Source organism: Chiloscyllium plagiosum, unplaced genomic scaffold, assembly GCF_037043375.1.
Source record: "Chiloscyllium plagiosum isolate Xiang-an unplaced genomic scaffold, Cpla_swu_hap1 HiC_scaffold_3, whole genome shotgun sequence".
Taxonomy (NCBI): domain Eukaryota; kingdom Metazoa; phylum Chordata; class Chondrichthyes; order Orectolobiformes; family Hemiscylliidae; genus Chiloscyllium; species Chiloscyllium plagiosum.
Window position 1 is genome coordinate 122,976,560 of NW_028270141.1, and position 27,563 is coordinate 123,004,122.

The following is a 27,563-nucleotide window of genomic DNA, read 5'->3' on the forward strand; positions in this document are numbered from 1 at the left end:
TGTACAAGAACCCCCAGATCTCTCTGTACTGCCCCTTTACCTAAATTGATTCCACTTAGGTGGTAATCTGCCTTCCTGTTCTTGCCACCAAAGTGGATAAGGATCCATTTATCCACGTGAAAGTGCATCTGCCATGCATCTGAGCACTCACCTAACTTGTCCAGGTCACCCTGTAATCTCCTAACATCCTCATCACATTTCACCCTGCCACCCAGCTGATGAAATTTGCGAATGTTATTGCTAATACCATCTTGTATATCCTGAAGATAGATCGTAAAAAGCTGCGGTCCCAGTACTGATCGGTGCGGTACCCCACTGGTCAGTGCCTGGCATTCCGAAATGGAGGGGTGGAGGAGTGTGGAAGGATGAGAGAATGCAGGCTGCGGCCCTATGAAGCAGGGGGAGGGCTTGCAGTTGGCCTGTGTGGGGATGTGGGAGACTACAGGAGCCTGGTGGGCAAGGGCTGGCTGAAAGGCAGCTGGAGGGACGGAGGGAGGGAAGCACGCACGGAGGAGGAAGAGCAAAGAGAAAAGAGAAAAAAAAGCCAAAGGGGATAAAGAGAAAGAGCAAGAAAGAAAATGTGGCTGGCCAGCACGCCTTGAAGTAGGGAGAAAAGGCAGGGGCCAGCGCCTACGGCCATACTAGTCTGAAAACGCCCGATCTCGTCTGATCTCGGAAGCTAAGCAGACTCAGGCCTGGTTAGTACTTGGATGGGAGACCGCCTGGGAATACCAGGTGCAGTAGGCTTTTTCCGCCAGCAGTGGCTGCTCAAGTCACCCCTCTGCACTTGTCTTGTGCCAGGCAATGGAGCGGCAGGTTATTTTTGCTGCTGCTGCTGTGCCTGGCATCAGTCTCCTGCAGGCACGAGACACGGAGGGGAGGAGAGCGGAGCGCTGCCAAAATCAGCAAGAAAGGCGGAAAGAAAGGGATTGGGGCTGCACGCTGTCTGTGGGTGGCAGTCAGGAAAGGCGGACAATAGACAATAGGTGCAGGAGTTGGCCATTCTGCCCTTCCAGCCTGCACCACCATTCAATATGATCATGGCTGATCATCCTTAATCAGTATCCTGTTCCTGCCTTATCTCCATAACCCTTGATTCCACTATCCTTGAGAGCTCTATCCAACTCTTTCTTAAATGAATCCAGAGACTGGGCCTCCACTGCCCTCTGGGGCAGAGCATTCCACACAGCCACCACTCTCTGGGTGAAGAAGTTTCTCCTCATCTCTGTCCTAAATGGTCTACCCCGTATTTTTAAGCTGTGTCCTCTGTTTCGGCACTCACCCCGCAGCGGAAACATGTTGCCTGCCGCCAGAGTGTCCAATCCTTTGATCATCTTATATGTCTCAACCAGATCCCCTCTCAGTCTTCTAAACTCAAGGGTACACAAGCCCAGTCGCTCCAGTCTTTCAGTGTAAGGTAATCCCGCCATTCCAGGAATTGACCTCGTGAACCTACGCTGCATTCCCTCAATAGCCAGAATGTCTCTCCTCAAATTTGGAGACCAGAACTGCACACAGTACTCCAGGTGTGGTCTCACCAGGGCCCTGTACAGCTGCAGAAGGACCTCTTTGCTTCTATACTCAATCCCTCTTGTTATGAAGGCCAGCATGCTATTAGCCTTCTTCACTACCTGCTGTACCTGCATGCTTACCTTCATTGAGTGGTGTACAAGAACCCCCAGATCTCTCTGTACTGCCCCTTTACCTAAATTGATTCCACTTAGGTGGTAATCTGCCTTCCTGTTCTTGCCACCAAAGTGGATAAGGATCCATTTATCCACGTGAAAGTGCATCTGCCATGCATCTGAGCACTCACCTAACTTGTCCAGGTCACCCTGTAATCTCCTAAGATCCTCATCACATTTCACCCTGCCACCCAGCTGATGAAATTTGCGAATGTTATTGCTAATACCATCTTGTATATCCTGAAGATAGATTGTAAAAAGCTGCGGTCCCAGTACTGATCCGTGCGGTACCCCACTGGTCAGTGCCTGGCATTCCGAAATGGAGGGGTGGAGGAGTGTGGAAGGATGAGAGAATGCAGGCTGCGGCCCTATGAAGCAGGGGGAGGGCTTGCAGTTGGCCTGTGTGGGGATGTGGGAGACTACAGGAGCCTGGTGGGCAAGGGCTGGCTGAAAGGCAGCTGGAGGGACGGAGGGAGGGAAGCACGCACGGAGGAGGAAGAGCAAAGAGAAAAGAGAAAAAAAAGCCAAAGGGGATAAAGAGAAAGAGCAAGAAAGAAAATGTGGCTGGCCAGCACGCCTTGAAGTAGGGAGAAAAGGCAGGGGCCAGCGCCTACGGCCATACTAGTCTGAAAACGCCCGATCTCGTCTGATCTCGGAAGCTAAGCAGACTCAGGCCTGGTTAGTACTTGGATGGGAGACCGCCTGGGAATACCAGGTGCAGTAGGCTTTTTCCGCCAGCAGTGGCTGCTCAAGTCACCCCTCTGCACTTGTCTTGTGCCAGGCAATGGAGCGGCAGGTTATTTTTGCTGCTGCTGCTGTGCCTGGCATCAGTCTCCTGCAGGCACGAGACACGGAGGGGAGGAGAGCGGAGCGCTGCCAAAATCAGCAAGAAAGGCGGAAAGAAAGGGATTGGGGCTGCACGCTGTCTGCGGGTGGCAGTCAGGAAAGGCGGACAATAGACAATAGGTGCAGGAGTTGGCCATTCTGCCCTTTCAGCCTGCACCACCATTCAATATGATCATGGCTGATCATCCTTAATCAGTATCCTGTTCCTGCCTTATCTCCATAACCCTTGATTCCACTATCCTTGAGAGCTCTATCCAACTCTTTCTTAAATGAATCCAGAGACTGGGCCTCCACTGCCCTCTGGGGCAGAGCATTCCACACAGCCACCACTCTCTGGGTGAAGAAGTTTCTCCTCATCTCTGTCCTAAATGGTCTACCCCGTATTTTTAAGCTGTGTCCTCTGTTTCGGCACTCACCCCGCAGCGGAAACATGTTGCCTGCCGCCAGAGTGTCCAATCCTTTGATCATCTTATATGTCTCAACCAGATCCCCTCTCAGTCTTCTAAACTCAAGGGTACACAAGCCCAGTCGCTCCAGTCTTTCAGTGTAAGGTAATCCCGCCATTCCAGGAATTGACCTCGTGAACCTACGCTGCATTCCCTCAATAGCCAGAATGTCTCTCCTCAAATTTGGAGACCAGAACTGCACACAGTACTCCAGGTGTGGTCTCACCAGGGCCCTGTACAGCTGCAGAAGGACCTCTTTGCTTCTATACTCAATCCCTCTTGTTATGAAGGCCAGCATGCTATTAGCCTTCTTCACTACCTGCTGTACCTGCATGCTTACCTTCATTGAGTGGTGTACAAGAACCCCCAGATCTCTCTGTACTGCCCCTTTACCTAAATTGATTCCACTTAGGTGGTAATCTGCCTTCCTGTTCTTGCCACCAAAGTGGATAAGGATCCATTTATCCACGTGAAAGTGCATCTGCCATGCATCTGAGCACTCACCTAACTTGTCCAGGTCACCCTGTAATCTCCTAAGATCCTCATCACATTTCACCCTGCCACCCAGCTGATGAAATTTGCGAATGTTATTGCTAATACCATCTTGTATATCCTGAAGATAGATTGTAAAAAGCTGCGGTCCCAGTACTGATCCGTGCGGTACCCCACTGGTCAGTGCCTGGCATTCCGAAATGGAGGGGTGGAGGAGTGTGGAAGGATGAGAGAATGCAGGCTGCGGCCCTATGAAGCAGGGGGAGGGCTTGCAGTTGGCCTGTGTGGGGATGTGGGAGACTACAGGAGCCTGGTGGGCAAGGGCTGGCTGAAAGGCAGCTGGAGGGACGGAGGGAGGGAAGCACGCACGGAGGAGGAAGAGCAAAGAGAAAAGAGAAAAAAAAGCCAAAGGGGATAAAGAGAAAGAGCAAGAAAGAAAATGTGGCTGGCCAGCACGCCTTGAAGTAGGGAGAAAAGGCAGGGGCCAGCGCCTACGGCCATACTAGTCTGAAAACGCCCGATCTCGTGTGATCTCGGAAGCTAAGCAGACTCAGGCCTGGTTAGTACTTGGATGGGAGACCGCCTGGGAATACCAGGTGCAGTAGGCTTTTTCCGCCAGCAGTGGCTGCTCAAGTCACCCCTCTGCACTTGTCTTGTGCCAGGCAATGGAGCGGCAGGTTATTTTTGCTGCTGCTGCTGTGCCTGGCATCAGTCTCCTGCAGGCACGAGACACGGAGGGGAGGAGAGCGGAGCGCTGCCAAAATCAGCAAGAAAGGCGGAAAGAAAGGGATTGGGGCTGCACGCTGTCTGCGGGTGGCAGTCAGGAAAGGCGGACAATAGACAATAGGTGCAGGAGTTGGCCATTCTGCCCTTCCAGCCTGCACCACCATTCAATATGATCATGGCTGATCATCCTTAATCAGTATCCTGTTCCTGCCTTATCTCCATAACCCTTGATTCCACTATCCTTGAGAGCTCTATCCAACGCTTTCTTAAATGAATCCAGAGACTGGGCCTCCACTGCCCTCTGGGGCAGAGCATTCCACACAGCCACCACTCTCTGGGTGAAGAAGTTTCTCCTCATCTCTGTCCTAAATGGTCTACCCCGTATTTTTAAGCTGTGTCCTCTGTTTCGGCACTCGCCCCGCAGCGGAAACATGTTGCCTGCCGCCAGAGTGTCCAATCCTTTGATCATCTTATATGTCTCAACCAGATCCCCTCTCAGTCTTCTAAACTCAAGGGTACACAAGCCCAGTCGCTCCAGTCTTTCAGTGTAAGGTAATCCCGCCATTCCAGGAATTGACCTCGTGAACCTACGCTGCATTCCCTCAATAGCCAGAATGTCTCTCCTCAAATTTGGAGACCAGAACTGCACACAGTACTCCAGGTGTGGTCTCACCAGGGCCCTGTACAGCTGCAGAAGGACCTCTTTGCTTCTATACTCAATCCCTCTTGTTATGAAGGCCAGCATGCTATTAGCCTTCTTCACTACCTGCTGTACCTGCATGCTTACCTTCATTGAGTGGTGTACAAGAACCCCCAGATCTCTCTGTACTGCCCCTTTACCTAAATTGATTCCACTTAGGTGGTAATCTGCCTTCCTGTTCTTGCCACCAAAGTGGATAAGGATCCATTTATCCACGTGAAAGTGCATCTGCCATGCATCTGAGCACTCACCTAACTTGTCCAGGTCACCCTGTAATCTCCTAAGATCCTCATCACATTTCACCCTGCCACCCAGCTGATGAAATTTGCGAATGTTATTGCTAATACCATCTTGTATATCCTGAAGATAGATTGTAAAAAGCTGCGGTCCCAGTACTGATCGGTGCGGTACCCCACTGGTCAGTGCCCGGCATTCCGAAATGGAGGGGTGGAGGAGTGTGGAAGGATGAGAGAATGCAGGCTGCGGCCCTATGAAGCAGGGGGAGGGCTTGCAGTTGGCCTGTGTGGGGATGTGGGAGACTACAGGAGCCTGGTGGGCAAGGGCTGGCTGAAAGGCAGCTGGAGGGACGGAGGGAGGGAAGCACGCACGGAGGAGGAAGAGCAAAGAGAAAAGAGAAAAAAAAGCCAAAGGGGATAAAGAGAAAGAGCAAGAAAGAAAATGTGGCTGGCCAGCACGCCTTGAAGTAGGGAGAAAAGGCAGGGGCCAGCGCCTACGGCCATACTAGTCTGAAAACGCCCGATCTCGTCTGATCTCGGAAGCTAAGCAGATTCAGGCCTGATTAGTACTTGGATGGGAGACCGCCTGGGAATACCAGGTGCAGTAGGCTTTTTCCGCCAGCAGTGGCTGCTCAAGTCACCCCTCTGCACTTGTCTTGTGCCAGGCAATGGAGCGGCAGGTTATTTTTGCTGCTGCTGCTGTGCCTGGCATCAGTCTCCTGCAGGCACGAGACACGGAGGGGAGGAGAGCGGAGCGCTGCCAAAATCAGCAAGAAAGGCGGAAAGAAAGGGATTGGGGCTGCACGCTGTCTGCGGGTGGCAGTCAGGAAAGGCGGACAATAGACAATAGGTGCAGGAGTTGGCCGTTCTGCCCTTCCAGCCTGCACCACCATTCAATATGATCATGGCTGATCATCCTTAATCAGTATCCTGTTCCTGCCTTATCTCCATAACCCTTGATTCCACTATCCTTGAGAGCTCTATCCAACGCTTTCTTAAATGAATCCAGAGACTGGGCCTCCACTGCCCTCTGGGGCAGAGCATTCCACACAGCCACCACTCTCTGGGTGAAGAAGTTTCTCCTCATCTCTGTCCTAAATGGTCTACCCCGTATTTTTAAGCTGTGTCCTCTGTTTCGGCACTCGCCCCGCAGCGGAAACATGTTGCCTGCCGCCAGAGTGTCCAATCCTTTGATCATCTTATATGTCTCAACCAGATCCCCTCTCAGTCTTCTAAACTCAAGGGTACACAAGCCCAGTCGCTCCAGTCTTTCAGTGTAAGGTAATCCCGCCATTCCAGGAATTGACCTCGTGAACCTACGCTGCATTCCCTCAATAGCCAGAATGTCTCTCCTCAAATTTGGAGACCAGAACTGCACACAGTACTCCAGGTGTGGTCTCACCAGGGCCCTGTACAGCTGCAGAAGGACCTCTTTGCTTCTATACTCAATCCCTCTTGTTATGAAGGCCAGCATGCTATTAGCCTTCTTCACTACCTGCTGTACCTGCATGCTTACCTTCATTGAGTGGTGTACAAGAACCCCCAGATCTCTCTGTACTGCCCCTTTACCTAAATTGATTCCACTTAGGTGGTAATCTGCCTTCCTGTTCTTGCCACCAAAGTGGATAAGGATCCATTTATCCACGTGAAAGTGCATCTGCCATGCATCTGAGCACTCACCTAACTTGTCCAGGTCACCCTGTAATCTCCTAAGATCCTCATCACATTTCACCCTGCCACCCAGCTGATGAAATTTGCGAATGTTATTGCTAATACCATCTTGTATATCCTGAAGATAGATTGTAAAAAGCTGCGGTCCCAGTACTGATCGGTGCGGTACCCCACTGGTCAGTGCCCGGCATTCCGAAATGGAGGGGTGGAGGAGTGTGGAAGGATGAGAGAATGCAGGCTGCGGCCCTATGAAGCAGGGGGAGGGCTTGCAGTTGGCCTGTGTGGGGATGTGGGAGACTACAGGAGCCTGGTGGGCAAGGGCTGGCTGAAAGGCAGCTGGAGGGACGGAGGGAGGGAAGCACGCACGGAGGAGGAAGAGCAAAGAGAAAAGAGAAAAAAAAGCCAAAGGGGATAAAGAGAAAGAGCAAGAAAGAAAATGTGGCTGGCCAGCACGCCTTGAAGTAGGGAGAAAAGGCAGGGGCCAGCGCCTACGGCCATACTAGTCTGAAAACGCCCGATCTCGTCTGATCTCGGAAGCTAAGCAGATTCAGGCCTGATTAGTACTTGGATGGGAGACCGCCTGGGAATACCAGGTGCAGTAGGCTTTTTCCGCCAGCAGTGGCTGCTCAAGTCACCCCTCTGCACTTGTCTTGTGCCAGGCAATGGAGCGGCAGGTTATTTTTGCTGCTGCTGCTGTGCCTGGCATCAGTCTCCTGCAGGCACGAGACACGGAGGGGAGGAGAGCGGAGCGCTGCCAAAATCAGCAAGAAAGGCGGAAAGAAAGGGATTGGGGCTGCACGCTGTCTGCGGGTGGCAGTCAGGAAAGGCGGACAATAGACAATAGGTGCAGGAGTTGGCCGTTCTGCCCTTCCAGCCTGCACCACCATTCAATATGATCATGGCTGATCATCCTTAATCAGTATCCTGTTCCTGCCTTATCTCCATAACCCTTGATTCCACTATCCTTGAGAGCTCTATCCAACTCTTTCTTAAATGAATCCAGAGACTGGGCCTCCACTGCCCTCTGGGGCAGAGCATTCCACACAGCCACCACTCTCTGGGTGAAGAAGTTTCTCCTCATCTCTGTCCTAAATGGTCTACCCCGTATTTTTAAGCTGTGTCCTCTGTTTCGGCACTCACCCCGCAGCGGAAACATGTTGCCTGCCGCCAGAGTGTCCAATCCTTTGATCATCTTATATGTCTCAACCAGATCCCCTCTCAGTCTTCTAAACTCAAGGGTACACAAGCCCAGTCGCTCCAGTCTTTCAGTGTAAGGTAATCCCGCCATTCCAGGAATTGACCTCGTGAACCTACGCTGCATTCCCTCAATAGCCAGAATGTCTCTCCTCAAATTTGGAGACCAGAACTGCACACAGTACTCCAGGTGTGGTCTCACCAGGGCCCTGTACAGCTGCAGAAGGACCTCTTTGCTTCTATACTCAATCCCTCTTGTTATGAAGGCCAGCATGCTATTAGCCTTCTTCACTACCTGCTGTACCTGCATGCTTACCTTCATTGAGTGGTGTACAAGAACCCCCAGATCTCTCTGTACTGCCCCTTTACCTAAATTGATTCCACTTAGGTGGTAATCTGCCTTCCTGTTCTTGCCACCAAAGTGGATAAGGATCCATTTATCCACGTGAAAGTGCATCTGCCATGCATCTGAGCACTCACCTAACTTGTCCAGGTCACCCTGTAATCTCCTAACATCCTCATCACATTTCACCCTGCCACCCAGCTGATGAAATTTGCGAATGTTATTGCTAATACCATCTTGTATATCCTGAAGATAGATTGTAAAAAGCTGCGGTCCCAGTACTGATCCGTGCGGTACCCCACTGGTCAGTGCCCGGCATTCCGAAATGGAGGGGTGGAGGAGTGTGGAAGGATGAGAGAATGCAGGCTGCGGCCCTATGAAGCAGGGGGAGGGCTTGCAGTTGGCCTGTGTGGGGATGTGGGAGACTACAGGAGCCTGGTGGGCAAGGGCTGGCTGAAAGGCAGCTGGAGGGACGGAGGGAGGGAAGCACGCACGGAGGAGGAAGAGCAAAGAGAAAAGAGAAAAAAAAGCCAAAGGGGATAAAGAGAAAGAGCAAGAAAGAAAATGTGGCTGGCCAGCACGCCTTGAAGTAGGGAGAAAAGGCAGGGGCCAGCGCCTACGGCCATACTAGTCTGAAAACGCCTGATCTCGTCTGATCTCGGAAGCTAAGCAGACTCAGGCCTGGTTACTACTTGGATGGGAGACCGCCTGGGAATACCAGGTGCAGTAGGCTTTTTCCGCCAGCAGTGGCTGCTCAAGTCACCCCTCTGCACTTGTCTTGTGCCAGGCAATGGAGCGGCAGGTTATTTTTGCTGCTGCTGCTGTGCCTGGCATCAGTCTCCTGCAGGCACGAGACACGGAGGGGAGGAGAGCGGAGCGCTGCCAAAATCAGCAAGAAAGGCGGAAAGAAAGGGATTGGGGCTGCACGCTGTCTGCGGGTGGCAGTCAGGAAAGGCGGACAATAGACAATAGGTGCAGGAGTTGGCCATTCTGCCCTTCCAGCCTGCACCACCATTCAATATGATCATGGCTGATCATCCTTAATCAGTATCCTGTTCCTGCCTTATCTCCATAACCCTTGATTCCACTATCCTTGAGAGCTCTATCCAACTCTTTCTTAAATGAATCCAGAGACTGGGCCTCCACTGCCCTCTGGGGCAGAGCATTCCACACAGCCACCACTCTCTGGGTGAAGAAGTTTCTCCTCATCTCTGTCCTAAATGGTCTACCCCGTATTTTTAAGCTGTGTCCTCTGTTTCGGCACTCACCCCGCAGCGGAAACATGTTGCCTGCCGCCAGAGTGTCCAATCCTTTGATCATCTTATATGTCTCAACCAGATCCCCTCTCAGTCTTCTAAACTCAAGGGTACACAAGCCCAGTCGCTCCAGTCTTTCAGTGTAAGGTAATCCCGCCATTCCAGGAATTGACCTCGTGAACCTACGCTGCATTCCCTCAATAGCCAGAATGTCTCTCCTCAAATTTGGAGACCAGAACTGCACACAGTACTCCAGGTGTGGTCTCACCAGGGCCCTGTACAGCTGCAGAAGGACCTCTTTGCTTCTATACTCAATCCCTCTTGTTATGAAGGCCAGCATGCTATTAGCCTTCTTCACTACCTGCTGTACCTGCATGCTTACCTTCATTGAGTGGTGTACAAGAACCCCCAGATCTCTCTGTACTGCCCCTTTACCTAAATTGATTCCACTTAGGTGGTAATCTGCCTTCCTGTTCTTGCCACCAAAGTGGATAAGGATCCATTTATCCACGTGAAAGTGCATCTGCCATGCATCTGAGCACTCACCTAACTTGTCCAGGTCACCCTGTAATCTCCTAACATCCTCATCACATTTCACCCTGCCACCCAGCTGATGAAATTTGCGAATGTTATTGCTAATACCATCTTGTATATCCTGAAGATAGATTGTAAAAAGCTGCGGTCCCAGTACTGATCGGTGCGGTACCCCACTGGTCAGTGCCTGGCATTCCGAAATGGAGGGGTGGAGGAGTGTGGAAGGATGAGAGAATGCAGGCTGCGGCCCTATGAAGCAGGGGGAGGGCTTGCAGTTGGCCTGTGTGGGGATGTGGGAGACTACAGGAGCCTGGTGGGCAAGGGCTGGCTGAAAGGCAGCTGGAGGGACGGAGGGAGGGAAGCACGCACGGAGGAGGAAGAGCAAAGAGAAAAGAGAAAAAAAAGCCAAAGGGGATAAAGAGAAAGAGCAAGAAAGAAAATGTGGCTGGCCAGCACGCCTTGAAGTAGGGAGAAAAGGCAGGGGCCAGCGCCTACGGCCATACTAGTCTGAAAACGCCCGATCTAGCCTGATCTCGGAAGCTAAGCAGACTCAGGCCTGGTTAGTACTTGGATGGGAGACCGCCTGGGAATACCAGGTGCAGTAGGCTTTTTCCGCCAGCAGTGGCTGCTCAAGTCACCCCTCTGCACTTGTCTTGTGCCAGGCAATGGAGCGGCAGGTTATTTTTGCTGCTGCTGCTGTGCCTGGCATCAGTCTCCTGCAGGCACGAGACACGGAGGGGAGGAGAGCGGAGCGCTGCCAAAATCAGCAAGAAAGGCGGAAAGAAAGGGATTGGGGCTGCACGCTGTCTGCGGGTGGCAGTCAGGAAAGGCGGACAATAGACAATAGGTGCAGGAGTTGGCCATTCTGCCCTTCCAGCCTGCACCACCATTCAATATGATCATGGCTGATCATCCTTAATCAGTATCCTGTTCCTGCCTTATCTCCATAACCCTTGATTCCACTATCCTTGAGAGCTCTATCCAACTCTTTCTTAAATGAATCCAGAGACTGGGCCTCCACTGCCCTCTGGGGCAGAGCATTCCACACAGCCACCACTCTCTGGGTGAAGAAGTTTCTCCTCATCTCTGTCCTAAATGGTCTACCCCGTATTTTTAAGCTGTGTCCTCTGTTTCGGCACTCACCCCGCAGCGGAAACATGTTGCCTGCCGCCAGAGTGTCCAATCCTTTGATCATCTTATATGTCTCAACCAGATCCCCTCTCAGTCTTCTAAACTCAAGGGTACACAAGCCCAGTCGCTCCAGTCTTTCAGTGTAAGGTAATCCCGCCATTCCAGGAATTGACCTCGTGAACCTATGCTGCATTCCCTCAATAGCCAGAATGTCTCTCCTCAAATTTGGAGACCAGAACTGCACACAGTACTCCAGGTGTGGTCTCACCAGGGCCCTGTACAGCTGCAGAAGGACCTCTTTGCTTCTATACTCAATCCCTCTTGTTATGAAGGCCAGCATGCTATTAGCCTTCTTCACTACCTGCTGTACCTGCATGCTTACCTTCATTGAGTGGTGTACAAGAACCCCCAGATCTCTCTGTACTGCCCCTTTACCTAAATTGATTCCACTTAGGTGGTAATCTGCCTTCCTGTTCTTGCCACCAAAGTGGATAAGGATCCATTTATCCACGTGAAAGTGCATCTGCCATGCATCTGAGCACTCACCTAACTTGTCCAGGTCACCCTGTAATCTCCTAACATCCTCATCACATTTCACCCTGCCACCCAGCTGATGAAATTTGCGAATGTTATTGCTAATACCATCTTGTATATCCTGAAGATAGATTGTAAAAAGCTGCGGTCCCAGTACTGATCGGTGCGGTACCCCACTGGTCAGTGCCCGGCATTCCGAAATGGAGGGGTGGAGGAGTGTGGAAGGATGAGAGAATGCAGGCTGCGGCCCTATGAAGCAGGGGGAGGGCTTGCAGTTGGCCTGTGTGGGGATGTGGGAGACTACAGGAGCCTGGTGGGCAAGGGCTGGCTGAAAGGCAGCTGGAGGGACGGAGGGAGGGAAGCACGCACGGAGGAGGAAGAGCAAAGAGAAAAGAGAAAAAAAAGCCAAAGGGGATAAAGAGAAAGAGCAAGAAAGAAAATGTGGCTGGCCAGCACGCCTTGAAGTAGGGAGAAAAGGCAGGGGCCAGTGCCTACGGCCATACTAGTCTGAAAACGCCCGATCTCGTCTGATCTCGGAAGCTAAGCAGACTCAGGCCTGGTTAGTACTTGGATGGGAGACCGCCTGGGAATACCAGGTGCAGTAGGCTTTTTCCGCCAGCAGTGGCTGCTCAAGTCACCCCTCTGCACTTGTCTTGTGCCAGGCAATGGAGCGGCAGGTTATTTTTGCTGCTGCTGCTGCTGTGCCTGGCATCAGTCTCCTGCAGGCACGAGACACGGAGGGGAGGAGAGCGGAGCGCTGCCAAAATCAGCAAGAAAGGCGGAAAGAAAGGGATTGGGGCTGCACGCTGTCTGCGGGTGGCAGTCAGGAAAGGCGGACAATAGACAATAGGTGCAGGAGTTGGCCATTCTGCCCTTCCAGCCTGCACCACCATTCAATATGATCATGGCTGATCATCCTTAATCAGTATCCTGTTCCTGCCTTATCTCCATAACCCTTGATTCCACTATCCTTGAGAGCTCTATCCAACTCTTTCTTAAATGAATCCAGAGACTGGGCCTCCACTGCCCTCTGGGGCAGAGCATTCCACACAGCCACCACTCTCTGGGTGAAGAAGTTTCTCCTCATCTCTGTCCTAAATGGTCTACCCCGTATTTTTAAGCTGTGTCCTCTGTTTCGGCACTCACCCCGCAGCGGAAACATGTTGCCTGCCGCCAGAGTGTCCAATCCTTTGATCATCTTATATGTCTCAACCAGATCCCCTCTCAGTCTTCTAAACTCAAGGGTACACAAGCCCAGTCGCTCCAGTCTTTCAGTGTAAGGTAATCCCGCCATTCCAGGAATTGACCTCGTGAACCTACGCTGCATTCCCTCAATAGCCAGAATGTCTCTCCTCAAATTTGGAGACCAGAACTGCACACAGTACTCCAGGTGTGGTCTCACCAGGGCCCTGTACAGCTGCAGAAGGACCTCTTTGCTTCTATACTCAATCCCTCTTGTTATGAAGGCCAGCATGCTATTAGCCTTCTTCACTACCTGCTGTACCTGCATGCTTACCTTCATTGAGTGGTGTACAAGAACCCCCAGATCTCTCTGTACTGCCCCTTTACCGAAATTGATTCCACTTAGGTGGTAATCTGCCTTCCTGTTCTTGCCACCAAAGTGGATAAGGATCCATTTATCCACGTGAAAGTGCATCTGCCATGCATCTGAGCACTCACCTAACTTGTCCAGGTCACCCTGTAATCTCCTAACATCCTCATCACATTTCACCCTGCCACCCAGCTGATGAAATTTGCGAATGTTATTGCTAATACCATCTTGTATATCCTGAAGATAGATTGTAAAAAGCTGCGGTCCCAGTACTGATCCGTGCGGTACCCCACTGGTCAGTGCCCGGCATTCCGAAATGGAGGGGTGGAGGAGTGTGGAAGGATGAGAGAATGCAGGCTGCGGCCCTATGAAGCAGGGGGAGGGCTTGCAGTTGGCCTGTGTGGGGATGTGGGAGACTACAGGAGCCTGGTGGGCAAGGGCTGGCTGAAAGGCAGCTGGAGGGACGGAGGGAGGGAAGCACGCACGGAGGAGGAAGAGCAAAGAGAAAAGAGAAAAAAAAGCCAAAGGGGATAAAGAGAAAGAGCAAGAAAGAAAATGTGGCTGGCCAGCACGCCTTGAAGTAGGGAGAAAAGGCAGGGGCCAGCGCCTACGGCCATACTAGTCTGAAAACGCCCGATCTCGTCTGATCTCGGAAGCTAAGCAGACTCAGGCCTGGTTAGTACTTGGATGGGAGACCGCCTGGGAATACCAGGTGCAGTAGGCTTTTTCCGCCAGCAGTGGCTGCTCAAGTCACCCCTCTGCACTTGTCTTGTGCCAGGCAATGGAGCGGCAGGTTATTTTTGCTGCTGCTGCTGCTGTGCCTGGCATCAGTCTCCTGCAGGCACGAGACACGGAGGGGAGGAGAGCGGAGCGCTGCCAAAATCAGCAAGAAAGGCGGAAAGAAAGGGATTGGGGCTGCACGCTGTCTGCGGGTGGCAGTCAGGAAAGGCGGACAATAGACAATAGGTGCAGGAGTTGGCCATTCTGCCCTTCCAGCCTGCACCACCATTCAATATGATCATGGCTGATCATCCTTAATCAGTATCCTGTTCCTGCCTTATCTCCATAACCCTTGATTCCACTATCCTCGAGAGCTCTATCCAACTCTTTCTTAAATGAATCCAGAGACTGGGCCTCCACTGCCCTCTGGGGCAGAGCATTCCACACAGCCACCACTCTCTGGGTGAAGAAGTTTCTCCTCATCTCTGTCCTAAATGGTCTACCCCGTATTTTTAAGCTGTGTCCTCTGTTTCGGCACTCACCCCGCAGCGGAAACATGTTGCCTGCCGCCAGAGTGTCCAATCCTTTGATCATCTTATATGTCTCAACCAGATCCCCTCTCAGTCTTCTAAACTCAAGGGTACACAAGCCCAGTCGCTCCAGTCTTTCAGTGTAAGGTAATCCCGCCATTCCAGGAATTGACCTCGTGAACCTACGCTGCATTCCCTCAATAGCCAGAATGTCTCTCCTCAAATTTGGAGACCAGAACTGCACACAGTACTCCAGGTGTGGTCTCACCAGGGCCCTGTACAGCTGCAGAAGGACCTCTTTGCTTCTATACTCAATCCCTCTTGTTATGAAGGCCAGCATGCTATTAGCCTTCTTCACTACCTGCTGTACCTGCATGCTTACCTTCATTGAGTGGTGTACAAGAACCCCCAGATCTCTCTGTACTGCCCCTTTACCTAAATTGATTCCACTTAGGTGGTAATCTGCCTTCCTGTTCTTGCCACCAAAGTGGATAAGGATCCATTTATCCACGTGAAAGTGCATCTGCCATGCATCTGAGCACTCACCTAACTTGTCCAGGTCACCCTGTAATCTCCTAACATCCTCATCACATTTCACCCTGCCACCCAGCTGATGAAATTTGCGAATGTTATTGCTAATACCATCTTGTATATCCTGAAGATAGATTGTAAAAAGCTGCGGTCCCAGTACTGATCCGTGCGGTACCCCACTGGTCAGTGCCCGGCATTCCGAAATGGAGGGGTGGAGGAGTGTGGAAGGATGAGAGAATGCAGGCTGCGGCCCTATGAAGCAGGGGGAGGGCTTGCAGTTGGCCTGTGTGGGGATGTGGGAGACTACAGGAGCCTGGTGGGCAAGGGCTGGCTGAAAGGCAGCTGGAGGGACGGAGGGAGGGAAGCACGCACGGAGGAGGAAGAGCAAAGAGAAAAGAGAAAAAAAAGCCAAAGGGGATAAAGAGAAAGAGCAAGAAAGAAAATGTGGCTGGCCAGCACGCCTTGAAGTAGGGAGAAAAGGCAGGGGCCAGTGCCTACGGCCATACTAGTCTGAAAACGCCTGATCTCGGAAGCTAAGCAGACTCAGGCCTGGTTAGTACTTGGATGGGAGACCGCCTGGGAATACCAGGTGCAGTAGGCTTTTTCCGCCAGCAGTGGCTGCTCAAGTCACCCCTCTGCACTTGTCTTGTGCCAGGCAATGGAGCGGCAGGTTATTTTTGCTGCTGCTGCTGTGCCTGGCATCAGTCTCCTGCAGGCACGAGACACGGAGGGGAGGAGAGCGGAGCGCTGCCAAAATCAGCAAGAAAGGCGGAAAGAAAGGGATTGGGGCTGCACGCTGTCTGCGGGTGGCAGTCAGGAAAGGCGGACAATAGACAATAGGTGCAGGAGTTGGCCATTCTGCCCTTCCAGCCTGCACCACCATTCAATATGATCATGGCTGATCATCCTTAATCAGTATCCTGTTCCTGCCTTATCTCCATAACCCTTGATTCCACTATCCTTGAGAGCTCTATCCAACTCTTTCTTAAATGAATCCAGAGACTGGGCCTCCACTGCCCTCTGGGGCAGAGCATTCCACACAGCCACCACTCTCTGGGTGAAGAAGTTTCTCCTCATCTCTGTCCTAAATGGTCTACCCCGTATTTTTAAGCTGTGTCCTCTGTTTCGGCACTCACCCCGCAGCGGAAACATGTTGCCTGCCGCCAGAGTGTCCAATCCTTTGATCATCTTATATGTCTCAACCAGATCCCCTCTCAGTCTTCTAAACTCAAGGGTACACAAGCCCAGTCGCTCCAGTCTTTCAGTGTAAGGTAATCCCGCCATTCCAGGAATTGACCTCGTGAACCTACGCTGCATTCCCTCAATAGCCAGAATGTCTCTCCTCAAATTTGGAGACCAGAACTGCACACAGTACTCCAGGTGTGGTCTCACCAGGGCCCTGTACAGCTGCAGAAGGACCTCTTTGCTTCTATACTCAATCCCTCTTGTTATGAAGGCCAGCATGCTATTAGCCTTCTTCACTACCTGCTGTACCTGCATGCTTACCTTCATTGAGTGGTGTACAAGAACCCCCAGATCTCTCTGTACTGCCCCTTTACCTAAATTGATTCCACTTAGGTGGTAATCTGCCTTCCTGTTCTTGCCACCAAAGTGGATAAGGATCCATTTATCCACGTGAAAGTGCATCTGCCATGCATCTGAGCACTCACCTAACTTGTCCAGGTCACCCTGTAATCTCCTAAGATCCTCATCACATTTCACCCTGCCACCCAGCTGATGAAATTTGCGAATGTTATTGCTAATACCATCTTGTATATCCTGAAGATAGATTGTAAAAAGCTGCGGTCCCAGTACTGATCCGTGCGGTACCCCACTGGTCAGTGCCCGGCATTCCGAAATGGAGGGGTGGAGGAGTGTGGAAGGATGAGAGAATGCAGGCTGCGGCCCTATGAAGCAGGGGGAGGGCTTGCAGTTGGCCTGTGTGGGGATGTGGGAGACTACAGGAGCCTGGTGGGCAAGGGCTGGCTGAAAGACAGCTGGAGGGACGGAGGGAGGGAAGCACGCACGGAGGAGGAAGAGCAAAGAGAAAAGAGAAAAAAAAGCCAAAGGGGATAAAGAGAAAGAGCAAGAAAGAAAATGTGGCTGGCCAGCACGCCTTGAAGTAGGGAGAAAAGGCAGGGGCCAGTGCCTACGGCCATACTAGTCTGAAAACGCCCGATCTCGTGTGATCTCGGAAGCTAAGCAGACTCAGGCCTGGTTAGTACTTGGATGGGAGACCGCCTGGGAATACCAGGTGCAGTAGGCTTTTTCCGCCAGCAGTGGCTGCTCAAGTCACCCCTCTGCACTTGTCTTGTGCCAGGCAATGGAGCGGCAGGTTATTTTTGCTGCTGCTGCTGTGCCTGGCATCAGTCTCCTGCAGGCACGAGACACGGAGGGGAGGAGAGCGGAGCGCTGCCAAAATCAGCAAGAAAGGCGGAAAGAAAGGGATTGGGGCTGCACGCTGTCTGCGGGTGGCAGTCAGGAAAGGCGGACAATAGACAATAGGTGCAGGAGTTGGCCATTCTGCCCTTCCAGCCTGCACCACCATTCAATATGATCATGGCTGATCATCCTTAATCAGTATCCTGTTCCTGCCTTATCTCCATAACCCTTGATTCCACTATCCTTGAGAGCTCTATCCAACTCTTTCTTAAATGAATCCAGAGACTGGGCCTCCACTGCCCTCTGGGGCAGAGCATTCCACACAGCCACCACTCTCTGGGTGAAGAAGTTTCTCCTCATCTCTGTCCTAAATGGTCTACCCCGTATTTTTAAGCTGTGTCCTCTGTTTCGGCACTCACCCCGCAGCGGAAACATGTTGCCTGCCGCCAGAGTGTCCAATCCTTTGATCATCTTATATGTCTCAACCAGATCCCCTCTCAGTCTTCTAAACTCAAGGGTACACAAGCCCAGTCGCTCCAGTCTTTCAGTGTAAGGTAATCCCGCCATTCCAGGAATTGACCTCGTGAACCTACGCTGCATTCCCTCAATAGCCAGAATGTCTCTCCTCAAATTTGGAGACCAGAACTGCACACAGTACTCCAGGTGTGGTCTCACCAGGGCCCTGTACAGCTGCAGAAGGACCTCTTTGCTTCTATACTCAATCCCTCTTGTTATGAAGGCCAGCATGCTATTAGCCTTCTTCACTACCTGCTGTACCTGCATGCTTACCTTCATTGAGTGGTGTACAAGAACCCCCAGATCTCTCTGTACTGCCCCTTTACCTAAATTGATTCCACTTAGGTGGTAATCTGCCTTCCTGTTCTTGCCACCAAAGTGGATAAGGATCCATTTATCCACGTGAAAGTGCATCTGCCATGCATCTGAGCACTCACCTAACTTGTCCAGGTCACCCTGTAATCTCCTAACATCCTCATCACATTTCACCCTGCCACCCAGCTGATGAAATTTGCGAATGTTATTGCTAATACCATCTTGTATATCCTGAAGATAGATTGTAAAAAGCTGCGGTCCCAGTACTGATCGGTGCGGTACCCCACTGGTCAGTGCCCGGCATTCCGAAATGGAGGGGTGGAGGAGTGTGGAAGGATGAGAGAATGCAGGCTGCGGCCCTATGAAGCAGGGGGAGGGCTTGCAGTTGGCCTGTGTGGGGATGTGGGAGACTACAGGAGCCTGGTGGGCAAGGGCTGGCTGAAAGGCAGCTGGAGGGACGGAGGGAGGGAAGCACGCACGGAGGAGGAAGAGCAAAGAGAAAAGAGAAAAAAAAGCCAAAGGGGATAAAGAGAAAGAGCAAGAAAGAAAATGTGGCTGGCCAGCACGCCTTGAAGTAGGGAGAAAAGGCAGGGGCCAGCGCCTACGGCCATACTAGTCTGAAAACGCCCGATCTCGTCTGATCTCGGAAGCTAAGTAGACTCAGGCCTGGTTAGTACTTGGATGGGAGACCGCCTGGGAATACCAGGTGCAGTAGGCTTTTTCCGCCAGCAGTGGCTGCTCAAGTCACCCCTCTGCACTTGTCTTGTGCCAGGCAATGGAGCGGCAGGTTATTTTTGCTGCTGCTGCTGTGCCTGGCATCAGTCTCCTGCAGGCACGAGACACGGAGGGGAGGAGAGCGGAGCGCTGCCAAAATCAGCAAGAAAGGCGGAAAGAAAGGGATTGGGGCTGCACGCTGTCTGCGGGTGGCAGTCAGGAAAGGCGGACAATAGACAATAGGTGCAGGAGTTGGCCATTCTGCCCTTCCAGCCTGCACCACCATTCAATATGATCATGGCTGATCATCCTTAATCAGTATCCTGTTCCTGCCTTATCTCCATAACCCTTGATTCCACTATCCTTGAGAACTCTATCCAACTCTTTCTTAAATGAATCCAGAGACTGGGCCTCCACTGCCCTCTGGGGCAGAGCATTCCACACAGCCACCACTCTCTGGGTGAAGAAGTTTCTCCTCATCTCTGTCCTAAATGGTCTACCCCGTATTTTTAAGCTGTGTCCTCTGTTTCGGCACTCACCCCGCAGCGGAAACATGTTGCCTGCCGCCAGAGTGTCCAATCCTTTGATCATCTTATATGTCTCAACCAGATCCCCTCTCAGTCTTCTAAACTCAAGGGTACACAAGCCCAGTCGCTCCAGTCTTTCAGTGTAAGGTAATCCCGCCATTCCAGGAATTGACCTCGTGAACCTACGCTGCATTCCCTCAATAGCCAGAATGTCTCTCCTCAAATTTGGAGACCAGAACTGCACACAGTACTCCAGGTGTGGTCTCACCAGGGCCCTGTACAGCTGCAGAAGGACCTCTTTGCTTCTATACTCAATCCCTCTTGTTATGAAGGCCAGCATGCTATTAGCCTTCTTCACTACCTGCTGTACCTGCATGCTTACCTTCATTGAGTGGTGTACAAGAACCCCCAGATCTCTCTGTACTGCCCCTTTACCTAAATTGATTCCACTTAGGTGGTAATCTGCCTTCCTGTTCTTGCCACCAAAGTGGATAAGGATCCATTTATCCACGTGAAAGTGCATCTGCCATGCATCTGAGCACTCACCTAACTTGTCCAGGTCACCCTGTAATCTCCTAACATCCTCATCACATTTCACCCTGCCACCCAGCTGATGAAATTTGCGAATGTTATTGCTAATACCATCTTGTATATCCTGAAGATAGATTGTAAAAAGCTGCGGTCCCAGTACTGATCCGTGCGGTACCCCACTGGTCAGTGCCTGGCATTCCGAAATGGAGGGGTGGAGGAGTGTGGAAGGATGAGAGAATGCAGGCTGCGGCCCTATGAAGCAGGGGGAGGGCTTGCAGTTGGCCTGTGTGGGGATGTGGGAGACTACAGGAGCCTGGTGGGCAAGGGCTGGCTGAAAGGCAGCTGGAGGGACGGAGGGAGGGAAGCACGCACGGAGGAGGAAGAGCAAAGAGAAAAGAGAAAAAAAAGCCAAAGGGGATAAAGAGAAAGAGCAAGAAAGAAAATGTGGCTGGCCAGCACGCCTTGAAGTAGGGAGAAAAGGCAGGGGCCAGCGCCTACGGCCATACTAGTCTGAAAACGCCCGATCTCGTCTGATCTCGGAAGCTAAGCAGACTCAGGCCTGGTTAGTACTTGGATGGGAGACCGCCTGGGAATACCAGGTGCAGTAGGCTTTTTCCGCCAGCAGTGGCTGCTCAAGTCACCCCTCTGCACTTGTCTTGTGCCAGGCAATGGAGCGGCAGGTTATTTTTGCTGCTGCTGCTGCTGTGCCTGGCATCAGTCTCCTGCAGGCACGAGACACGGAGGGGAGGAGAGCGGAGCGCTGCCAAAATCAGCAAGAAAGGCGGAAAGAAAGGGATTGGGGCTGCACGCTGTCTGCGGGTGGCAGTCAGGAAAGGCGGACAATAGACAATAGGTGCAGGAGTTGGCCATTCTGCCCTTCCAGCCTGCACCACCATTCAATATGATCATGGCTGATCATCCTTAATCAGTATCCTGTTCCTGCCTTATCTCCATAACCCTTGATTCCACTATCCTTGAGAGCTCTATCCAACTCTTTCTTAAATGAATCCAGAGACTGGGCCTCCACTGCCCTCTGGGGCAGAGCATTCCACACAGCCACCACTCTCTGGGTGAAGAAGTTTCTCCTCATCTCTGTCCTAAATGGTCTACCCCGTATTTTTAAGCTGTGTCCTCTGTTTCGGCACTCACCCCGCAGCGGAAACATGTTGCCTGCTGCCAGAGTGTCCAATCCTTTGATCATCTTATATGTCTCAACCAGATCCCCTCTCAGTCTTCTAAACTCAAGGGTACACAAGCCCAGTCGCTCCAGTCTTTCAGTGTAAGGTAATCCCGCCATTCCAGGAATTGACCTCGTGAACCTACGCTGCATTCCCTCAATAGCCAGAATGTCTCTCCTCAAATTTGGAGACCAGAACTGCACACAGTACTCCAGGTGTGGTCTCACCAGGGCCCTGTACAGCTGCAGAAGGACCTCTTTGCTTCTATACTCAATCCCTCTTGTTATGAAGGCCAGCATGCTATTAGCCTTCTTCACTACCTGCTGTACCTGCATGCTTACCTTCATTGAGTGGTGTACAAGAACCCCCAGATCTCTCTGTACTGCCCCTTTACCTAAATTGATTCCACTTAGGTGGTAATCTGCCTTCCTGTTCTTGCCACCAAAGTGGATAAGGATCCATTTATCCACGTGAAAGTGCATCTGCCATGCATCTGAGCACTCACCTAACTTGTCCAGGTCACCCTGTAATCTCCTAACATCCTCATCACATTTCACCCTGCCACCCAGCTGATGAAATTTGCGAATGTTATTGCTAATACCATCTTGTATATCCTGAAGATAGATTGTAAAAAGCTGCGGTCCCAGTACTGATCCGTGCGGTACCCCACTGGTCAGTGCCCGGCATTCCGAAATGGAGGGGTGGAGGAGTGTGGAAGGATGAGAGAATGCAGGCTGCGGCCCTATGAAGCAGGGGGAGGGCTTGCAGTTGGCCTGTGTGGGGATGTGGGAGACTACAGGAGCCTGGTGGGCAAGGGCTGGCTGAAAGGCAGCTGGAGGGACGGAGGGAGGGAAGCACGCACGGAGGAGGAAGAGCAAAGAGAAAAGAGAAAAAAAAGCCAAAGGGGATAAAGAGAAAGAGCAAGAAAGAAAATGTGGCTGGCCAGCACGCCTTGAAGTAGGGAGAAAAGGCAGGGGCCAGCGCCTACGGCCATACTAGTCTGAAAACGCCCGATCTCGTCTGATCTCGGAAGCTAAGTAGACTCAGGCCTGGTTAGTACTTGGATGGGAGACCGCCTGGGAATACCAGGTGCAGTAGGCTTTTTCCACCAGCAGTGGCTGCTCAAGTCACCCCTCTGCACTTGTCTTGTGCCAGGCAATGGAGCGGCAGGTTATTTTTGCTGCTGCTGCTGTGCCTGGCATCAGTCTCCTGCAGGCACGAGACACGGAGGGGAGGAGAGCGGAGCGCTGCCAAAATCAGCAAGAAAGGGATTGGGGCTGCACGCTGTCTGCGGGTGGCAGTCAGGAAAGGCGGACAATAGACAATAGGTGCAGGAGTTGGCCATTCTGCCCTTCCAGCCTGCACCACCATTCAATATGATCATGGCTGATCATCCTTAATCAGTATCCTGTTCCTGCCTTATCTCCATAACCCTTGATTCCACTATCCTTGAGAGCTCTATCCAACTCTTTCTTAAATGAATCCAGAGACTGGGCCTCCACTGCCCTCTGGGGCAGAGCATTCCACACAGCCACCACTCTCTGGGTGAAGAAGTTTCTCCTCATCTCTGTCCTAAATGGTCTACCCCGTATTTTTAAGCTGTGTCCTCTGTTTCGGCACTCACCCCGCAGCGGAAACATGTTGCCTGCCGCCAGAGTGTCCAATCCTTTGATCATCTTATATGTCTCAACCAGATCCCCTCTCAGTCTTCTAAACTCAAGGGTACACAAGCCCAGTCGCTCCAGTCTTTCAGTGTAAGGTAATCCCGCCATTCCAGGAATTGACCTCGTGAACCTACGCTGCATTCCCTCAATAGCCAGAATGTCTCTCCTCAAATTTGGAGACCAGAACTGCACACAGTACTCCAGGTGTGGTCTCACCAGGGCCCTGTACAGCTGCAGAAGGACCTCTTTGCTTCTATACTCAATCCCTCTTGTTATGAAGGCCAGCATGCTATTAGCCTTCTTCACTACCTGCTGTACCTGCATGCTTACCTTCATTGAGTGGTGTACAAGAACCCCCAGATCTCTCTGTACTGCCCCTTTACCTAAATTGATTCCACTTAGGTGGTAATCTGCCTTCCTGTTCTTGCCACCAAAGTGGATAAGGATCCATTTATCCACGTGAAAGTGCATCTGCCATGCATCTGAGCACTCACCTAACTTGTCCAGGTCACCCTGTAATCTCCTAACATCCTCATCACATTTCACCCTGCCACCCAGCTGATGAAATTTGCGAATGTTATTGCTAATACCATCTTGTATATCCTGAAGATAGATTGTAAAAAGCTGCGGTCCCAGTACTGATCGGTGCGGTACCCCACTGGTCAGTGCCCGGCATTCCGAAATGGAGGGGTGGAGGAGTGTGGAAGGATGAGAGAATGCAGGCTGCGGCCCTATGAAGCAGGGGGAGGGCTTGCAGTTGGCCTGTGTGGGGATGTGGGAGACTACAGGAGCCTGGTGGGCAAGGGCTGGCTGAAAGGCAGCTGGAGGGACGGAGGGAGGGAAGCACGCACGGAGGAGGAAGAGCAAAGAGAAAAGAGAAAAAAAAGCCAAAGGGGATAAAGAGAAAGAGCAAGAAAGAAAATGTGGCTGGCCAGCACGCCTTGAAGTAGGGAGAAAAGGCAGGGGCCAGCGCCTACGGCCATACTAGTCTGAAAACGCCCGATATCGTCTGATCTCGGAAGCTAAGCAGACTCAGGCCTGGTTAGTACTTGGATGGGAGACCGCCTGGGAATACCAGGTGCAGTAGGCTTTTTCCGCCAGCAGTGGCTGCTCAAGTCACCCCTCTGCACTTGTCTTGTGCCAGGCAATGGAGCGGCAGGTTATTTTTGCTGCTGCTGCTGCTGTGCCTGGCATCAGTCTCCTGCAGGCACGAGACACGGAGGGGAGGAGAGCGGAGCGCTGCCAAAATCAGCAAGAAAGGCGGAAAGAAAGGGATTGGGGCTGCACGCTGTCTGCGGGTGGCAGTCAGGAAAGGCGGACAATAGACAATAGGTGCAGGAGTTGGCCATTCTGCCCTTCCAGCCTGCACCACCATTCAATATGATCATGGCTGATCATCCTTAATCAGTATCCTGTTCCTGCCTTATCTCCATAACCCTTGATTCCACTATCCTTGAGAGCTCTATCCAACGCTTTCTTAAATGAATCCAGAGACTGGGCCTCCACTGCCCTCTGGGGCAGAGCATTCCACACAGCCACCACTCTCTGGGTGAAGAAGTTTCTCCTCATCTCTGTCCTAAATGGTCTACCCCGTATTTTTAAGCTGTGTCCTCTGTTTCGGCACTCACCCCGCAGCGGAAACATGTTGCCTGCCGCCAGAGTGTCCAATCCTTTGATCATCTTATATGTCTCAACCAGATCCCCTCTCAGTCTTCTAAACTCAAGGGTACACAAGCCCAGTCGCTCCAGTCTTTCAGTGTAAGGTAATCCCGCCATTCCAGGAATTGACCTCGTGAACCTACGCTGCATTCCCTCAATAGCCAGAATGTCTCTCCTCAAATTTGGAGACCAGAACTGCACACAGTACTCCAGGTGTGGTCTCACCAGGGCCCTGTACAGCTGCAGAAGGACCTCTTTGCTTCTATACTCAATCCCTCTTGTTATGAAGGCCAGCATGCTATTAGCCTTCTTCACTACCTGCTGTACCTGCATGCTTACCTTCATTGAGTGGTGTACAAGAACCCCCAGATCTCTCTGTACTGCCCCTTTACCTAAATTGATTCCACTTAGGTGGTAATCTGCCTTCCTGTTCTTGCCACCAAAGTGGATAAGGATCCATTTATCCACGTGAAAGTGCATCTGCCATGCATCTGAGCACTCACCTAACTTGTCCAGGTCACCCTGTAATCTCCTAACATCCTCATCACATTTCACCCTGCCACCCAGCTGATGAAATTTGCGAATGTTATTGCTAATACCATCTTGTATATCCTGAAGATAGATTGTAAAAAGCTGCGGTCCCAGTACTGATCCGTGCGGTACCCCACTGGTCAGTGCCTGGCATTCCGAAATGGAGGGGTGGAGGAGTGTGGAAGGATGAGAGAATGCAGGCTGCGGCCCTATGAAGCAGGGGGAGGGCTTGCAGTTGGCCTGTGTGGGGATGTGGGAGACTACAGGAGCCTGGTGGGCAAGGGCTGGCTGAAAGGCAGCTGGAGGGACGGAGGGAGGGAAGCACGCACGGAGGAGGAAGAGCAAAGAGAAAAGAGAAAAAAAAGCCAAAGGGGATAAAGAGAAAGAGCAAGAAAGAAAATGTGGCTGGCCAGCACGCCTTGAAGTAGGGAGAAAAGGCAGGGACCAGCGCCTACGGCCATACTAGTCTGAAAACGTCTGATCTCGGAAGCTAAGCAGACTCAGGCCTGGTTAGTACTTGGATGGGAGACCGCCTGGGAATACCAGGTGCAGTAGGCTTTTTCCGCCAGCAGTGGCTGCTCAAGTCACCCCTCTGCACTTGTCTTGTGCCAGGCAATGGAGCGGCAGGTTATTTTTGCTGCTGCTGCTGTGCCTGGCATCAGTCTCCTGCAGGCACGAGACACGGAGGGGAGGAGAGCGGAGCGCTGCCAAAATCAGCAAGAAAGGCGGAAAGAAAGGGATTGGGGCTGCACGCTGTCTGCGGGTGGCAGTCAGGAAAGGCGGACAATAGACAATAGGTGCAGGAGTTGGCCATTCTGCCCTTCCAGCCTGCACCACCATTCAATATGATCATGGCTGATCATCCTTAATCAGTATCCTGTTCCTGCCTTATCTCCATAACCCTTGATTCCACTATCCTTGAGAGCTCTATCCAACGCTTTCTTAAATGAATCCAGAGACTGGGCCTCCACTGCCCTCTGGGGCAGAGCATTCCACACAGCCACCACTCTCTGGGTGAAGAAGTTTCTCCTCATCTCTGTCCTAAATGGTCTACCCCGTATTTTTAAGCTGTGTCCTCTGTTTCGGCACTCACCCCGCAGCGGAAACATGTTGCCTGCCGCCAGAGTGTCCAATCCTTTGATCATCTTATATGTCTCAACCAGATCCCCTCTCAGTCTTCTAAACTCAAGGGTACACAAGCCCAGTCGCTCCAGTCTTTCAGTGTAAGGTAATCCCGCCATTCCAGGAATTGACCTCGTGAACCTACGCTGCATTCCCTCAATAGCCAGAATGTCTCTCCTCAAATTTGGAGACCAGAACTGCACACAGTACTCCAGGTGTGGTCTCACCAGGGCCCTGTACAGCTGCAGAAGGACCTCTTTGCTTCTATACTCAATCCCTCTTGTTATGAAGGCCAGCATGCTATTAGCCTTCTTCACTACCTGCTGTACCTGCATGCTTACCTTCATTGAGTGGTGTACAAGAACCCCCAGATCTCTCTGTACTGCCCCTTTACCTAAATTGATTCCACTTAGGTGGTAATCTGCCTTCCTGTTCTTGCCACCAAAGTGGATAAGGATCCATTTATCCACGTGAAAGTGCATCTGCCATGCATCTGAGCACTCACCTAACTTGTCCAGGTCACCCTGTAATCTCCTAACATCCTCATCACATTTCACCCTGCCACCCAGCTGATGAAATTTGCGAATGTTATTGCTAATACCATCTTGTATATCCTGAAGATAGATTGTAAAAAGCTGCGGTCCCAGTACTGATCCGTGCGGTACCCCACTGGTCAGTGCCTGGCATTCCGAAATGGAGGGGTGGAGGAGTGTGGAAGGATGAGAGAATGCAGGCTGCGGCCCTATGAAGCAGGGGGAGGGCTTGCAGTTGGCCTGTGTGGGGATGTGGGAGACTACAGGAGCCTGGTGGGCAAGGGCTGGCTGAAAGGCAGCTGGAGGGACGGAGGGAGGGAAGCACGCACGGAGGAGGAAGAGCAAAGAGAAAAGAGAAAAAAAAGCCAAAGGGGATAAAGAGAAAGAGCAAGAAAGAAAATGTGGCTGGCCAGCACGCCTTGAAGTAGGGAGAAAAGGCAGGGGCCAGCGCCTACGGCCATACTAGTCTGAAAACGCCCGATCTCGTGTGATCTCGGAAGCTAAGCAGACTCAGGCCTGGTTAGTACTTGGATGCGAGACCGCCTGGGAATACCAGGTGCAGTAGGCTTTTTCCGCCAGCAGTGGCTGCTCAAGTCACCCCTCTGCACTTGTCTTGTGCCAGGCAATGGAGCGGCAGGTTATTTTTGCTGCTGCTGCTGCTGTGCCTGGCATCAGTCTCCTGCAGGCACGAGACACGGAGGGGAGGAGAGCGGAGCGCTGCCAAAATCAGCAAGAAAGGCGGAAAGAAAGGGATTGGGGCTGCA

At 51.9% G+C, this 27,563-nt stretch overlaps 15 non-coding genes and 2 pseudogenes across 15 annotated transcripts; all 17 read left to right on the forward strand.

The window, feature by feature from the left end:
* Nucleotides 1-628: 628 nt before the first annotated feature.
* On the forward strand, nucleotides 629-747 carry LOC148150769 (5S ribosomal RNA). Its single transcript, XR_015756190.1, has one exon. It is a non-coding gene; the product is annotated as a 5S ribosomal RNA (ribosomal RNA).
* A 1,546-nt stretch (nucleotides 748-2,293) lies between these two features.
* On the forward strand, nucleotides 2,294-2,412 carry LOC148150770 (5S ribosomal RNA). Its single transcript, XR_015756259.1, has one exon. It is a non-coding gene; the product is annotated as a 5S ribosomal RNA (ribosomal RNA).
* Nucleotides 2,413-3,958: 1,546 nt separating this feature from the next.
* On the forward strand, nucleotides 3,959-4,077 carry LOC148150771 (5S ribosomal RNA). The gene has a single exon (XR_015756765.1). It is a non-coding gene; the product is annotated as a 5S ribosomal RNA (ribosomal RNA).
* Nucleotides 4,078-5,623: 1,546 nt separating this feature from the next.
* LOC148150772 (5S ribosomal RNA) lies at nucleotides 5,624-5,742 on the forward strand. The gene has a single exon (XR_015755603.1). It is a non-coding gene; the product is annotated as a 5S ribosomal RNA (ribosomal RNA).
* A 1,546-nt stretch (nucleotides 5,743-7,288) lies between these two features.
* On the forward strand, nucleotides 7,289-7,407 carry LOC148150773 (5S ribosomal RNA). Its single transcript, XR_015755605.1, has one exon. It is a non-coding gene; the product is annotated as a 5S ribosomal RNA (ribosomal RNA).
* A 1,546-nt stretch (nucleotides 7,408-8,953) lies between these two features.
* Nucleotides 8,954-9,072, forward strand: LOC148150774 (5S ribosomal RNA). The gene has a single exon (XR_015756266.1). It is a non-coding gene; the product is annotated as a 5S ribosomal RNA (ribosomal RNA).
* A 1,546-nt stretch (nucleotides 9,073-10,618) lies between these two features.
* On the forward strand, nucleotides 10,619-10,737 carry LOC148150775 (5S ribosomal RNA). The gene has a single exon (XR_015756304.1). It is a non-coding gene; the product is annotated as a 5S ribosomal RNA (ribosomal RNA).
* A 1,546-nt stretch (nucleotides 10,738-12,283) lies between these two features.
* On the forward strand, nucleotides 12,284-12,402 carry LOC148150776 (5S ribosomal RNA). Its single transcript, XR_015756270.1, has one exon. It is a non-coding gene; the product is annotated as a 5S ribosomal RNA (ribosomal RNA).
* A 1,549-nt stretch (nucleotides 12,403-13,951) lies between these two features.
* On the forward strand, nucleotides 13,952-14,070 carry LOC148150777 (5S ribosomal RNA). The gene has a single exon (XR_015756281.1). It is a non-coding gene; the product is annotated as a 5S ribosomal RNA (ribosomal RNA).
* Nucleotides 14,071-15,619: 1,549 nt separating this feature from the next.
* LOC148150778 (5S ribosomal RNA) lies at nucleotides 15,620-15,728 on the forward strand (annotated as a pseudogene).
* A 1,546-nt stretch (nucleotides 15,729-17,274) lies between these two features.
* LOC148150779 (5S ribosomal RNA) lies at nucleotides 17,275-17,393 on the forward strand. Its single transcript, XR_015756766.1, has one exon. It is a non-coding gene; the product is annotated as a 5S ribosomal RNA (ribosomal RNA).
* A 1,546-nt stretch (nucleotides 17,394-18,939) lies between these two features.
* On the forward strand, nucleotides 18,940-19,058 carry LOC148150780 (5S ribosomal RNA). Its single transcript, XR_015755336.1, has one exon. It is a non-coding gene; the product is annotated as a 5S ribosomal RNA (ribosomal RNA).
* A 1,546-nt stretch (nucleotides 19,059-20,604) lies between these two features.
* LOC148150781 (5S ribosomal RNA) lies at nucleotides 20,605-20,723 on the forward strand. The gene has a single exon (XR_015756292.1). It is a non-coding gene; the product is annotated as a 5S ribosomal RNA (ribosomal RNA).
* A 1,549-nt stretch (nucleotides 20,724-22,272) lies between these two features.
* LOC148150782 (5S ribosomal RNA) lies at nucleotides 22,273-22,391 on the forward strand. The gene has a single exon (XR_015755339.1). It is a non-coding gene; the product is annotated as a 5S ribosomal RNA (ribosomal RNA).
* Nucleotides 22,392-23,925: 1,534 nt separating this feature from the next.
* Nucleotides 23,926-24,044, forward strand: LOC148150783 (5S ribosomal RNA). The gene has a single exon (XR_015755962.1). It is a non-coding gene; the product is annotated as a 5S ribosomal RNA (ribosomal RNA).
* A 1,549-nt stretch (nucleotides 24,045-25,593) lies between these two features.
* On the forward strand, nucleotides 25,594-25,702 carry LOC148150784 (5S ribosomal RNA; annotated as a pseudogene).
* A 1,546-nt stretch (nucleotides 25,703-27,248) lies between these two features.
* Nucleotides 27,249-27,367, forward strand: LOC148150785 (5S ribosomal RNA). Its single transcript, XR_015756313.1, has one exon. It is a non-coding gene; the product is annotated as a 5S ribosomal RNA (ribosomal RNA).
* Nucleotides 27,368-27,563: the final 196 nt, after the last annotated feature.